This window comes from Benincasa hispida, chromosome 2 (genome assembly GCF_027475165.1).
Source record: "Benincasa hispida cultivar pf3 chromosome 2, pf3_genome.v1.1, whole genome shotgun sequence".
NCBI classification, from domain to species: domain Eukaryota; kingdom Viridiplantae; phylum Streptophyta; class Magnoliopsida; order Cucurbitales; family Cucurbitaceae; genus Benincasa; species Benincasa hispida.
The window spans coordinates 63345991-63359608 of record NC_143479.1 but is presented as its reverse complement, the minus strand read 5'-3'; the positions used below and the strand labels follow the sequence as shown (position 1 = coordinate 63359608).

The 13618-nt window shown below is 36.6% G+C and overlaps 1 long non-coding RNA gene across 1 annotated transcript; it reads right to left on the bottom strand.

Annotated features, from left to right (window-relative positions):
• Positions 1–204: 204 nt before the first annotated feature.
• Positions 205–1799, bottom strand: LOC120071785 (uncharacterized). The gene is made up of 2 exons (XR_005480344.2): positions 921–1799; positions 205–418 (listed from the first exon to the last, which is right to left on the bottom strand). It is a non-coding gene; the product is annotated as an uncharacterized LOC120071785 (long non-coding RNA).
• Positions 1800–13618: the final 11819 nt, after the last annotated feature.

Below are 13618 nucleotides of genomic sequence, written 5' to 3'. Positions count from 1 at the left end.
TAATGTGTCAATCGTAACGTATATGTCTCATAATAATCATGAAATATAATGTTGTGTTACTTCAATGTGAAATAATTAATATCTAAAGTCTCGACATCTTTTAAAAAGTTATTTATTTAATTCATTGTCGATTTTTTATTTTATAGTATCTATTGACTTTTTTCTTTTATTGGAATAAAATAAAATTAGGAAAAAGAACATACATGACATGTAAAGATTAGATTAGATATATATAAACAATGGATAGATTGTAAATTGTACGAGTAATAGTAAAAGCTCGATTACATTATCCGTGCAACAAATTAAAAGAAAGCAATAGAAAACTTATTCCAATCCTTTGAATTCCTTTGCTCACTTACTCTAAATTTCCTTCAAAACCTTCCTTTCCCATGTCTTCAAATCCAAACACATCTTGCATCTTCATATAATTAAAAAAAATAAAAATGGTTTAACAGAAAGAGAGAAACATTTTAATATTTCTACTTGGATTGACTTTCTAAAGTATTCAAAAGTCAATCCAAATAGACGACGTCCTTAAGTGTATAGAAGAGATTAGTCGTCAAACCTCAAAACGTCAATCAAAGTTGACAAGAGGATCGACATTTCTTGTTACACATTCCAAAGCATTCCGCATCTTGTTTACTTTTTACCAATGTTTTCAAAGATATTTTCCAAAAACAAACAATTTTTTTTTAAAACTTAAAATGGTAGTTTTAATTTTTTTTTTTTTTAAATTTGACTGAAAATTTAACTTTTAGACTTAAGAAAGATACAAATCTTTGTAAGAATTGATAGAAAATAAACTTAATTTTCATAAACTAAAAATAAAATTAAAATGATTACCAAAATCGGGCCTCATATATCTTGTAAATTATTATCCTTTACGTTTGAATATAGTTGATAATCGTAAGGTTACTTACCTTCTCCTCGATGATCCAAGACTCTGAATTTTTGAGAGACAGCTTCTTTAATTCTTGGAAACTTGCCTAGAATTTTCTCATTCACAATTCTTAATCCTAATCGAAATTGTTTAGATTACAAAAATCTTAGCTACAATGTCAGACACAGGTTCAGAACTAAGAAAAACAAAAAACACCCCATGTTTTAATGATCACACAAAACCCTTAAGAAGAAGGAGAAGAAAAAGGAGAAGAAGAAGTTGGAGAAAGAGAAGAAGAAGAAGGAGAAGAAGAGCAAACCCAGATGTGAAATGAAGAAAAAAAACATATTTGTTTTTGGTTTTCATTTTTTTGGCTCTGTATAAACATTTTTTGACTAAGTAGAGAGTGGAAAAAGGGCAAAAAAAGAAAGGGGAAAAAAAGGAGGACGATGTAAACTTCAAAGAGGTGTTTATACAGAGTCAATAAAATATCGCCAAAAAATGAAAACCAAAAAATGTTTATACAGAGTCAATAAATATCACCCAAAAAAAAAAAAATGTTGGGCTACTCAGTCAAAAAGGTGCTTGGAGGGAATTGAAATTTTATACAGAGCCAAAAAATTCAAAGGGTTTAACTTTTAAATAGATGTTTTCTATCACATTTTCCCTCTTTTATATCAACACACACCTTTTTTTCTTCTCTTTTTCTTTTTTCTTTTTTGCCGTTTCCCCCCCTTTTTTGGATACTCATTTCACACCAAGCTTTCCTTGAAATTAAATAATTTTTAAGTTTATCTTTCTTCAATTAACTTGTTTTTCCAGCCAAAAACAAGTTACACGAAATTGTCGGCAGCGCGTTCGGCTTTTCTCTCTCAGTCCGCTTCAGCTCTCTCAGGCGGCTCCGTTTCCCTTCAGTTCAGACGGCTTCTCCAAGGCGGCTCCGTCTCTCTTCAGTAAAATGAGTCGCACCAATTTGGCCCTAATTTTGGAGAAGATGGATATAATTACAAAAATACCACTATCCATAATTACCAGAATGCCCTTGGGCTTTTAAATTCACCAAAACCCCAATAAAACACACTTAAATACCTACCTTGTGCTGCCAACATAATTAAATTCTCCAATCTTCCTATCATCCAGATTTAATATTCAGCCTATCTAATAGGTATTATGGGCTGGAAGAACCTTGGTTAACCTATAACCTTGACCAGTTCAACATCTTTCTGGGCCACAACTTCTCTCATAAAATGAAATTTGACATCGATATGCTTAAACCATGCGTGATGAGAAGGATTCTTCGCAAGATGAATAACACTCTGGCTATCACAACGGACGATAGGAATGAACTTCTATGACAACAACTCACCAACTATCCTTTTCAACCACACTGCCTCTTTTATACTTTGACTCAGTAGTAGACAAAGCAACAATTGACTATAGAGCAACCTTCCAACTGACCACATTTGCAGTGTAATCTGCATCTGTGAAGCCTTCCAACAGTGCTGATTTATCACAATCCCTGCTAAAACACAATGATACACTGATACTAACTTTCAAATATCGAAGCACCCATTTAACTGCATTCCAATGCTCTTCCCAGGATTTGACATAAACCTACTTATCATACTCATAGCATATCCCAAGTCAGGCCTAGTACAAATCATCAAATACATAATACTTCCAATCGGAAATATTAGCCATATCTAACATTTCTTGTTCAGTAACAGGACACTGAGACGAAGAAAGCCTAAAATGAGATGCTAAGGGTGTCGAAACTGCCTTACAACCAGACATATTATACTTCTCAAGCCGTTTATGCACATAACTCTCCTGCGAAATGGTAAACAAACCTTTCTCCCTATATCTTTTCACATCCATGCCTAGGATCTTCACCTAAATCTTTCATCTCAAATTCACTTCTCAATCGTTTCTTGAGATCACAGATTTCAGAATAATCCTTAGACACCAAAATCATATCATCTACATATAGAAGTAGATAAGTATATGTACCTTTCTGAGATAGTTTCCAGTACATGCAGGCATCATATGAGCTCCTGTGAAACCCCTGCTTCAGAATAAAGGTCTCAAACCTGATGTACCACTATCTCGGCGATTGCTTCAGTCCATAGATGGACTTGTGAAGATGAAAAACCATGTCTTCCTTTCATTTCACCTCATAGCCCTTAGGTTGAGCTATGTAGAGCACTTCTTCCAATTCACCATGAAGCTATGGTGACGTCCATCTATTCAGCAAACATATCAAAGTGAACAACAATATATAAGATTAAACGAATGGACGAATGCCTCACCATCGAAGAGAAAATATCATGAAAGTTTGAGTGTAGCCCTTGGCTACCAGTCTAGCCTTATACCTAGGCTTACTATCACCTCCTGTACTTGGCTTGATTTTATAAATCCACTTTGACTGAATGAGTTTTTTATTAGGAGGCCTTGAAACCAATGACCGTGTCTGATTCTTCTGTAATGAGAAGAACTTTGCTTCCATAGCATCCTTCCATTGTTCCTTCGAATCAGATACAATAGCCTCCTCACCCGCTGAAGCCTGTCACGTGTAAGCTGATAATTCTGTAGGTCACTGCTACTCGAGCTTTCTTCATCGAAAGCTCCCTCATCAATCAAAGTCCTCTACAGTTGAGGTTGTCTACCATCAAAACTGGGTGACTGATCACTAGATTCGCCTAAACTAACTGATGGTCGTGCTTTAGAATCAATTCTAACCTCTGCCTCAACCTGATCAACTGTCTGCTGTTTCTACTGCTTTTTGACACGAAATGGCTATCTCTGTTTCATTAAAGGTCACATCTCTGCTGATAATACATTTATTTCTGCCCTCTTCCAAGCAATAAAGTTTATATCCTTTAACACCCTGAGGATAGCCAATAAACATACATTTCAGTGCCCTCTTATTCAACTTCCTTTCCTTAATAAGAGCATAAACTGAACATCTAAACACTCTGAGATGATCCAAGATTAGAGCTTTTCCTTTCCATATCTCCTAAGGAGTCTTTAGGCCTAAAGCGGAAGACGGACTCCTATTAATAAGATAACAGGCTGTTTTGGCAGCTTCCCCCTAAAACTTCAAGGGTAATGAAGCATTTGTCAAGAGACATCTTATACACTCCATAATTGTTCTGTTGAACCTCTCAGCTAAACCATTCTGCTGTGGTGTGTACGTAACAGTGAAATGCCTCGTAACTCCCTCAGATTTGCAAATTTTATCAAATTTATGATTCACAAATTCGAAACCGTTGTCTGTCCTCAGATACTTTACATTTCTGCCGGTTTGGTTCTCAACCTACTTTTTCCATTCAAGAAATTTCCCAAAAGCTCCATCCTTCTGTTTCAGTGGATACATCCACACCTTCTTTGAAAATTCATCAATGATCGACATAAAGTATCTTGAACCTCCCATAGAAGGTACCTTTGTAGGACTCCACAAATCTGAATGAACATAATTCAAAAATTCCTTTGGTAGAATGCTTCCCTTTCCCAAACTTCACTCTAGTAGACTTTCCCATTATGAAATGTTCACAAAATGGGAGTTCAATGTCTTTAACGCTTCCAAGCAAACCTTATTGTGAAAGAGCTTGAAGACCTCTTTCAATCACATGAGCTAGTATGTTATGCCATAACATAGACTTATCTGTTTCTTTCCCAGATGCAACAACAACACTACCTGAAATTGCAATACCCTCCAACACATAAAGGCCATTCCTCAAGGTCCCCTCCAGCTTAACCAAATAACCCTTGATAACCTTCAGAACTCCATTCTCAGATTTATAGGAATAACCTACTCTATCTAATTCGCCTAGAGAAATTAGATTTCGTTTGAGTTCTAGAACATACCTTACATTTGTAAGAATTCTGATCATTCCATCATGTATTGCAATTCGAACTGACCTAATTTCGTTTACATCACAAGCACCATTATCACCAAGCAAAACTGATCCCCCATCATTTTCTTGAAAGACAATCAAGAAATCTCGATTAGAAGTTAGGTGAAACGTGCACCCTGAATCCATGATCCAAGCATTCTGAATGTCCCTGCTGGACACCATCAAGACCTCTGCTGAATTAACATTTGCTGCACTAGAATCCCCTGCATACTTGCTACTTGATGCTTTCTTGCTCTTATTCAAAGGGTAATTTTTCTTAAAGTGTCCTTTATGACATAGGAAACACTTTTTGGTTTTCCCTTTGATTTTGATTTGGATCTCGAATCTTTTCTTTTTCCGTTCTTTTTCTCACTTATGCCTCTGACCATGAGTAACTCTCCATCCTTGCATTCCTTTTTAATCTCGAGGTTTCTCGTTCTCAAGGCATCTAACACTATATCCATAGACAATGAATCCCGTCCATATTTAATAGCTGAATTAACTTCTCGATATGATTCAGGCAAGGAAATCAGAAGAATAACTGCTTGATTTTCATTCGACATCTTCTCACCGATGTTATTCAAATCAACTATAATCTTCTGGAATTCATCTAGGTTCTCTTCTAAGTCTTTACTAGAGTCCATCTTATATCTAAAGAATTTCTCTTTTAAATATAATTTATTTGGCAAGGACTTAGTCAAATAAAGACTTTCTAATTTCTTCCATAACTCTACTGTAGTAGTGGCCTCATCTACTAGCCTAAGCACTCCATCTGACAGATACAGAATTATCGTCGAATAGGCCATCTCATCCATATCCCTTTTTTCAGCTTCTATAATTATTGGTGGAAGGTCATTTTCGTCTAAGATTTTGGCTACCTTTTGTTGTACCAGAATAGCCCAAATCTTTTTCCTCTATAACCCAAAATCACCTTTCCCATCAAATTTAACAACTTCGAACCGTGTAGACATCAAAGCCATCTATCAAATTAAACAAAAAAAAAAAAAAATCCTGAACAAAGAATATGCCAGCACACTACCACACACCTTCCTTGGATCGACTGGAGCTCTGATACCACTTGTGAGAGTTTTTTTTAACCTAACTTAGATGACCAAACAGAACGCAAATAATCAGCAGAATAAATCGAAAGCAGTAAAGAACGAACAACAATATATATAGTGGTTCGACCAGTTTGGTTTACATTCACTTTGAAAACCAGCTTGAATTAATTTTATTATGAGCAATAAGAAATTTACAAATTACAGATAATCAACAATCATCACCAATCTTTAATTTTGATATCCACTGATACCGAGAGATCCACACACAACGTCGCCTCTGAAACCGAGAAAGCCCGCTGCAAAACAACCCAAAACAAGTGTGCTACCTACCTCTGACCAGCGAACCACCGGACGGTACCCACACCAGGCTCCCAGCCTACACGACGTAAATCGAGCAGCCTCCTCGTCGGACGCAAATATCCACCGTCGGAACCATGCCGAGCAACACCCATGCTCGAATGGAACACACGTCCAAACCAACCGTCACGTTCGCTGCTCTCGTTCTCTCAAGTCGGCCGCTGCTCTTTTCCACTTCAGTCGGTTACTCCTCTTCAATTTCCCAAAGAGTCATGATTTCTAGCCCTAAAGGTTAAAGATGGATATATTTACAAAAATGTCATTTGTCTATAATTACCAGAATGCCATTGGGCCTTTAATTTTAACAAAAACCCAATAAAACCCACTTAAATACATTGTTATTTTCTACAAATACTTTACAAAGGAGTGATAAATAAGCACAAGTTAAACACTTACATTTAAAAAATTCAGTGTTCCAAAACTGAAAAGATAAAGAGTAGAACAGTATCCTTTTTGTGTTTAACGAAGCTAGCTGGATTTGTTGAAACTCTTTCGATGAGAAATCCAAACCCAATTTTATTATGGATGATGTATAATATGTTATTAAGAATTATGTGTATGTGATGAAGCCATGGTATCAAGGATTTTTATGTATGTTCTAGAACTGTACAATGTTGAATCTTAACATGTTAAGACTGTGTGAATATCCTCATTGATTAGTTAGATGCTCACCAGTTTGTGTTTCCTTCGGGATTCACCAGTTTTGTGTTTCCTTCGGGATTCACCAGTTTGTGGTTCCTTCGGGTTTCACTAGTTTTGTGTTTCCTTTGGGATTCACCAGTTTTGTGTTTCCTTCGGGATTCACCAGTTTTGTGTTTCCTTCAGGATTCACCAGTTTTGTGGGCATACTTAACTACAATAGGATAGGACTCAGTCTCTTGTCTGTTACATGTATTTATGTGCCATATGTGGGTATCTAGAGGACATAGATGCCTAGTCTGACCCCAGTGGTAGGGTTACTTACTGAGTATTTCATACTCATTCTTTCTTATGTTGATGTTTCAGGTAAGGATAGAGATGCACCGGCGATGGCGCAGTGGAATTCATGATCGAGCCACTGGGACTAGTTTTTACGCTTCCGCATCATGAGACTTAGAGTTCTTTTCATGTTTCTCTTAATGTTTAGTTTTGATGTTTGAAACTTATTATTAAGAATTTTTTTTCATATGTATTTATTAACCTTTATGATTTATGGGTACTCTATTATTGTTTTTAACAATTGCATTTAATAAATGTCTTTTGAACTTCTCTTGTTTTAATTAGCATTTATTTCAAATAACTAAGCGTCGTTTTAAATTCTTTGCATGTATTTATTTTAGTAATGACCTTACCTAAGTCCTAGGGGGTCGGGTCGTTACAGTTGGTATCAGAGCCCATGTTTTGGGTTCTGTAGACTGACTTACTATGTAAGTCTAGATTGTTCCTGTGGCCCATGAACGGATTCCTCGTCATCGCCAGGTATGTCCTATCAATTACAAGTTTTATGATAGTGGTGCATTAAAATATTTTTTTAGCTTAAATGCACTAGTTATGTTCTAATGTTAGGATAGTGACTCGTTAGAAGTTATTATAAGAGGATTATCAGGTACGACACTACAAAAGGAGGAAAATAAAATAAAATAAATTATGAGGTCACTTGGCATTAGTTTATCTCATGAAAATTATGTTAGAAACGAACAAATACATATACTTCAGTTCAGAGATCTTAAAGGTTGATGAAACTATGTAGAGTTATGACAGCTTAGAAATAAAGGTATGTATATGTTTAAGCCCCGGGATAAAATTGTCTTGGCAAGAATTCATTAAGGACTAGTGTTATGTTTTGTGGTGCAATTGGAGACATTATAAATAAATTCCTTCACATGGAACATTCTCGAAAATAAGGTTAAAAAAAAATTGTTTTATGGATATGAAGGACAAGAAGAAGAGACGATGGATTTATTAAAGGTTTTAAGATATTAAAAACCCAACATTTTGAGAAGAAATTTAGAAAGGATTCATAAGTCATAATCACTTGGATAATACTACGACTTGATGGAGTAGATAAAGGATATGTGGTGATATGAAGATTTATTTTGGAATATTTGGCTAAGTTGATGTCATTAAAGGAAGCTAAAATAGTTGGACATGACCTTGGACTTAAAGGGGATAAAGTAAGATGTTATTTGTTTAGGTCGAAGGATTATTCTAGTATACCTAGACGAAAACCAGAGCCTTATTGTGGTGAGAAGATCCAAGTTAGGCAAATTTGAAGAAACAAAAGTCTTTTGGAGTTTAAAAGTATGCAAATTGGCAAAGAAGAATCCTACAAGATGGAAATTCTTAGTGAGAGATAAGTGTGAATGAGAGGAAAGTATCCAAGAAAGTTTACTCTCTTGGAAAGAGAGAAATTTAATGTGTTCGAAACTCCTAGTTAAGTATGGTTTGAAGGCTTGATAAGATAGGTTACAAGGTATTGGTTTTGGTGTAAAAGAAGAATACCTCATTATCATGTGGAACTTTAGGACAATATGTGTTAGATGGAAAGATGGCTTAGGTAGGTGATTGGTATGGAACTTTGTTTTAACACAAGAATTTGTTACCGAAATAGAAGGTTGAGAAAGAATAAGTTAAAAGGGAGTTACTAGTAACGGTAGATGTTTGAGAACTATTGATATGGTATGTTGAGGCTTCATTAGTTAAGACATAAAACATTGAACTATGATGCAAATGTTGGGCATTAGTAAGATTTAAGGGATTTTGACTTTGTGTGCAAGTGTTGGAAACATGAACTAGCAAGACCATCAATTGGATTGAGAAAAGAAAGTAATCCAATTCGAGGTAGACAATAATGGTATATGCACAAAAGTAAGTAAGTTGGACCTTCCAATATAACTATTAGTATAAGGGATAGACTTGGCAATAAAGTTGAGTTGATAGTAAGAAGTTACTAAAAGTGGGTTTGGAGCATTACAAGATAGTATGTATTCTTTTGCATGGGAAATGAGTTAATTAGCTTTATGGAGTACGAGTAATCCAAGCTAGGACTTATGAATCAAAAAGGTTTTTTTCATAAAAACCGACTTCAGGGATCAATTATGGTTATTACGAGGTTATGGAAATATGTTATCAATTGACTGGCGCTTTAGCATCCAGGGACTTCAAAACCTCATTTTTTTTCAGAGGGAATGTTAGACTCATCCACAATAGGGTCTAAGAAATGATATGTGATTGTTTTAAAGCTAAAGAATAATATGAGGATTGGCCCAAGCCAGTTTTATAGCCCACGATAGTATAGAGCCTTATGATGAGTTTCTCATGAATGTAAGGCTTAATTAGATAGAGTTATTCTCAGACATGTAGACCCTAAGAAAGACATTGCAGTTGGCGCTTCTAGAGTAGAAGCAGTTTTTAGTTGACCAGGTTTGTTCTGGTATGTATCTTCAGATGACATATTATATCGTTTGATCAGTTTCTCCACTACACCTATGAAGTTTTCCTTGTGACAGAATGGTAAGCTCAGATATCTGTTTTCAGTATATAAGAATTTCTTAACTTCATGACCGTTTTCACAGTTCTCAGCTCGGACATGTAGAAGTGTTGCTGATTTTTTCAACATCTTAAGTTTCATAGTTATTTATGGAAGGGGTTGTTACACCTCTTTCGGTACTAGTTTCAGCTATGTCAAACGATGACCCTTGTTTTGCATCTAGTTTTTTTTTTTTAAGAGTCTCCAGTTAGTATTGAGTACTCAATTGGATTTTGGTACAATTTTTTTACCCATAGACTGATGGTCAAATAGAACGACTGAACCAGACATTGGAAGATATGTTGTGTGCTTGTGCATTAGAGTTTTTAGGGAGTTGGGACTTTCACCTGCATTTAGTGGAATTCACATATAATAATAGCTATCAGACTGCCACTGGCACATGGCCATTTGAGGCCCTATATGGAAAGAGTTATGAGTCTCCAGTATGTTGGGGTGAGGTTGGTGAGAGGAAATTGCTAGGACCTAAGCTAGTGAAAACCACGAATGAGGAAATATAGAAGATCAAGGCTTGTATGCAAACAACTCAGAGCAGACAAGAAAAAACTATGCTAATATGAGACGTAAGGACCTAGAATTTGAAATTGGTCATAAGGTATTTTTGAAAGTAGCACCTATGAAAGGTATTATGAGGTCTGGCAGGAAAGGGAAGCGGAGTTCGAAGTTCATTGGGCCTTTCGAGGTCTTAGAGTGAGTTAGCCCTGTAGCTTACCGATTGGCATTGCCTCTAGCACTGTCTTTAGTTCATAATGTCTTCCACATTTCAATTTTGAGGAAGTATGTGACAGATCCATCCCACGTAGTCGACTACGAGCCTTTGCGATTGAATGATAACTTGAGCTACAAGAAGAAGACCATAGAGATCCTTGCCAGAGAAGTAAAGACATTGCGCCGACGGGAAATTTCTTTTGTGAAAGTCTTATGGCAGAATCACCAGTTCAGGGAAGCCACCTGGGAGCGAGAAGATGAGATGAAGGCCCAATACCTGGGGCTTTTACAAGGATGAAATTTTGAGGACAAAAGTTCTTTGAGGGGGGAAGAATGTAACATCCCGCACCTTTTTATTTAATAATAATGTAATTTTTCCCTTTTCAGTAATTATCCTTAGTGGAAGGGCACGTTTGGAATTTTTGAATTTAAAGTATAGGTGCGAGGATTTAAGTGTTGGCGTGGAAATTATTCAAATTCTTTTCAATTTTCAAACTTAATTTGAAAATTTATGGCAAGAATTTATTTTTCTTGGAAAAGGAAAGAAATTTAAATGGTATAAGGTGGAATACGAAAAGGATTTAATTATAATTGTACTATTTTCATTTTATTATTATTATTATTATTTTAAAAATAAAAAAGAATAACCCTCTCCCTCATGCCTCACTCTCATGCGAAACCTCCCCCCCTCTTCATTTTTCTTCTTCCTTCAGCCGCCGCCGCCCAGATCAGACGCTGAACATCCGCTGCCAGCCACGAATCCTAGTCGCTTGCCGATCACCTCCACCGCTCGCATCTCTCTCTCTCTCGACAACCCTTACCTAATGGTGTCGTCCGCTAGCATTGGTGACCCAAACCGCGTGATCTCTCCCTTCTCAATCGCGTGTCCGTGCCTCTCCTCGCCGCCGACTCTTTGCACTAGGGTTTCACATGCCTCTGCTCCTGCCGTGTCGGTCATCGTCGACTCTCAACCGTCTATGGGTGCCAGATTTAAGATCGTGGGTTCGATGTCATTGCTGATCCGTCTTGTCGTCCAGAGCCACTTCTTCGTTCGGTGTTGCTTCTTCGCCCGACATCACCCAGCTCCTACCGTCGTCGGGGTTGTTGTCATTTCTCTTTTGGGTAAGATTCTTAGTTTTAGGTGTTTTCCTAGAAGTTTGGGTGTGGTTTGTTTTGGAATAATTTTTGTTAAAATCCGTTAAGTTTGGACTTTCAGAAGCGATATTCAGAGGATTTTGAGGATGTTGCTCATCGAGAAAGAGACTGATTTTTCGTCAGGAATTGTTAAGTTTGGGTGAGTAGTTGGGTTGTTTGTCTTTTGGGTTAAGGGTACCTATAAGAAAATTAAGTTACTAATTTGGGACTAAAATCATGTTCAGATTGGCGTTTTGGTATGAGTTCTAAAATTTGCTAAGAGGAAATTTTGGAGTTGAAATCTTGCGAGTTTCGTTTGGGTAAGTTTTAGTGACCGTCTGATTAATTTTTATGTTGGGTCCTGATTCCAAAGACTGAAATTTAGTATTATGTCTGTATTAGGGGACTTAATTCAAGGTTTATTTTGTTGAAGAGCATTAGCTTGGATTAGTATCTAAACTTGACTTCGAGGTAAGTAATCTTACCACTAGAACTGCCCACGGGCCAGACTTTAGTTGTATGCTAGCATGATAAGTGTATGTTATGGTAAATGTTAGCATGTTGATTGACAGTATGACCTGAATCAAAGTATGTTCTGGCACGAATTCTGATTTGTTTACATACACACCTAAGTACTCGATCGTTAGTATGTGATAGTATGTGTTTTCATATATCGATGTCTGATCTGCTGGTGTTGAGGCATACTTGCATGTTGTGGATTTATGATTTAAGTTATACATGGATGATGTATAATATGTTATTAAGAATTATGTGTATGTGATGAAACCATGGTATCAAGGATTTTTATGTATGTTTTAGAACTGTACAATGTTGAATCTTAACATGTTAAGACTGTGTGAATATCGTCATTGATTAGTTAGATGCTCACTAGTTTGTGTTTCCTTTGGGATTCACCAGTTTTGTGTTTCCTTCGGGATTCACCAGTTTGTGTTTCCTTCGGGATTTACCAGTTTGTGGTTCCTTCGGGTTTCACCAGTTTTGTGTTTCCTTCAGGATTTACCAGTTTTGTGTTTCCTTCAGGATTCACCAGTTTTGTGTTTCCTTCAGGATTCACCAGTTTTGTGTTTCCTTCAGGATTCACCAGTTTTGTGGGCATACTTAACTACAATAGGATAGGACTCAGTCTCTTGTTTGTTACATGTATTTATGTGCCATATGCGGGTATCTAGAGGACATAGATGCCTAGCCTGACCCCAGTGGTAGGGCTACTTACTGAGTATTTCATACTCATTCTTTCTTATGTTGATGTTTTAGGTAAGGATAGAGATGTGCCGGCGATGGCGCAGCGGAATTCATGATCAAACCACTGGGACTAGTTTTTACGCTTCCGCATCATGAGATTTAGAGTTCTTTTCATGTTTCTCTTAATGTTTAGTTTTGATGTTTGAAACTTATTATTAAGAATTGTTTTTCATATGTATTTATTAACCTTTATGATTTATGGGTACCCTATTATTGTTTTTAACAATTGCATTTAATAAATATCTTTTGAACTTCTCTTGTTTTAATTAGCATTTATTTCAAATAACTAAGCGTCATTTTAAATTCTTTGTATGCATTTATTTTAGTAACGGCTTTACCTAAGTCCTAGGGGGTCGGGTCATTACAAAAACTGAAAAAGGAAAAAAATGCGAAAAAGGTAAAAAACGTAAAAGAAAAAAAGGATTGTTTTGCGGTCAGATCCAATGAGATAGAGTGTAGATCCAGCAAGATGTAGTGTAGATTTGGCACAATGGAGTGAAACCCACATGTGAACAGATCTGGTACAAAGCTTAGCCTTGATGATGGTGTGGATGATCTCGACGACAACGAACAAATCTGATACCAGCTTCGTCGTCGTCAAGGTCTGAGCAAATTAGGTGAACAGACCTAGTACCAGCCAGCCTTGACGACAACCTCAATTTGGATGGACGATGCGTGAACAACATTGGACTCATCTTGACGGCGTGGACGGACCTCGACGGTAGTGGAGAAGACAAAGATGATAGGCTGCTGACGGGTGGGAGTTGTGTGAGAAAAGAGTGAATAAGAAAAA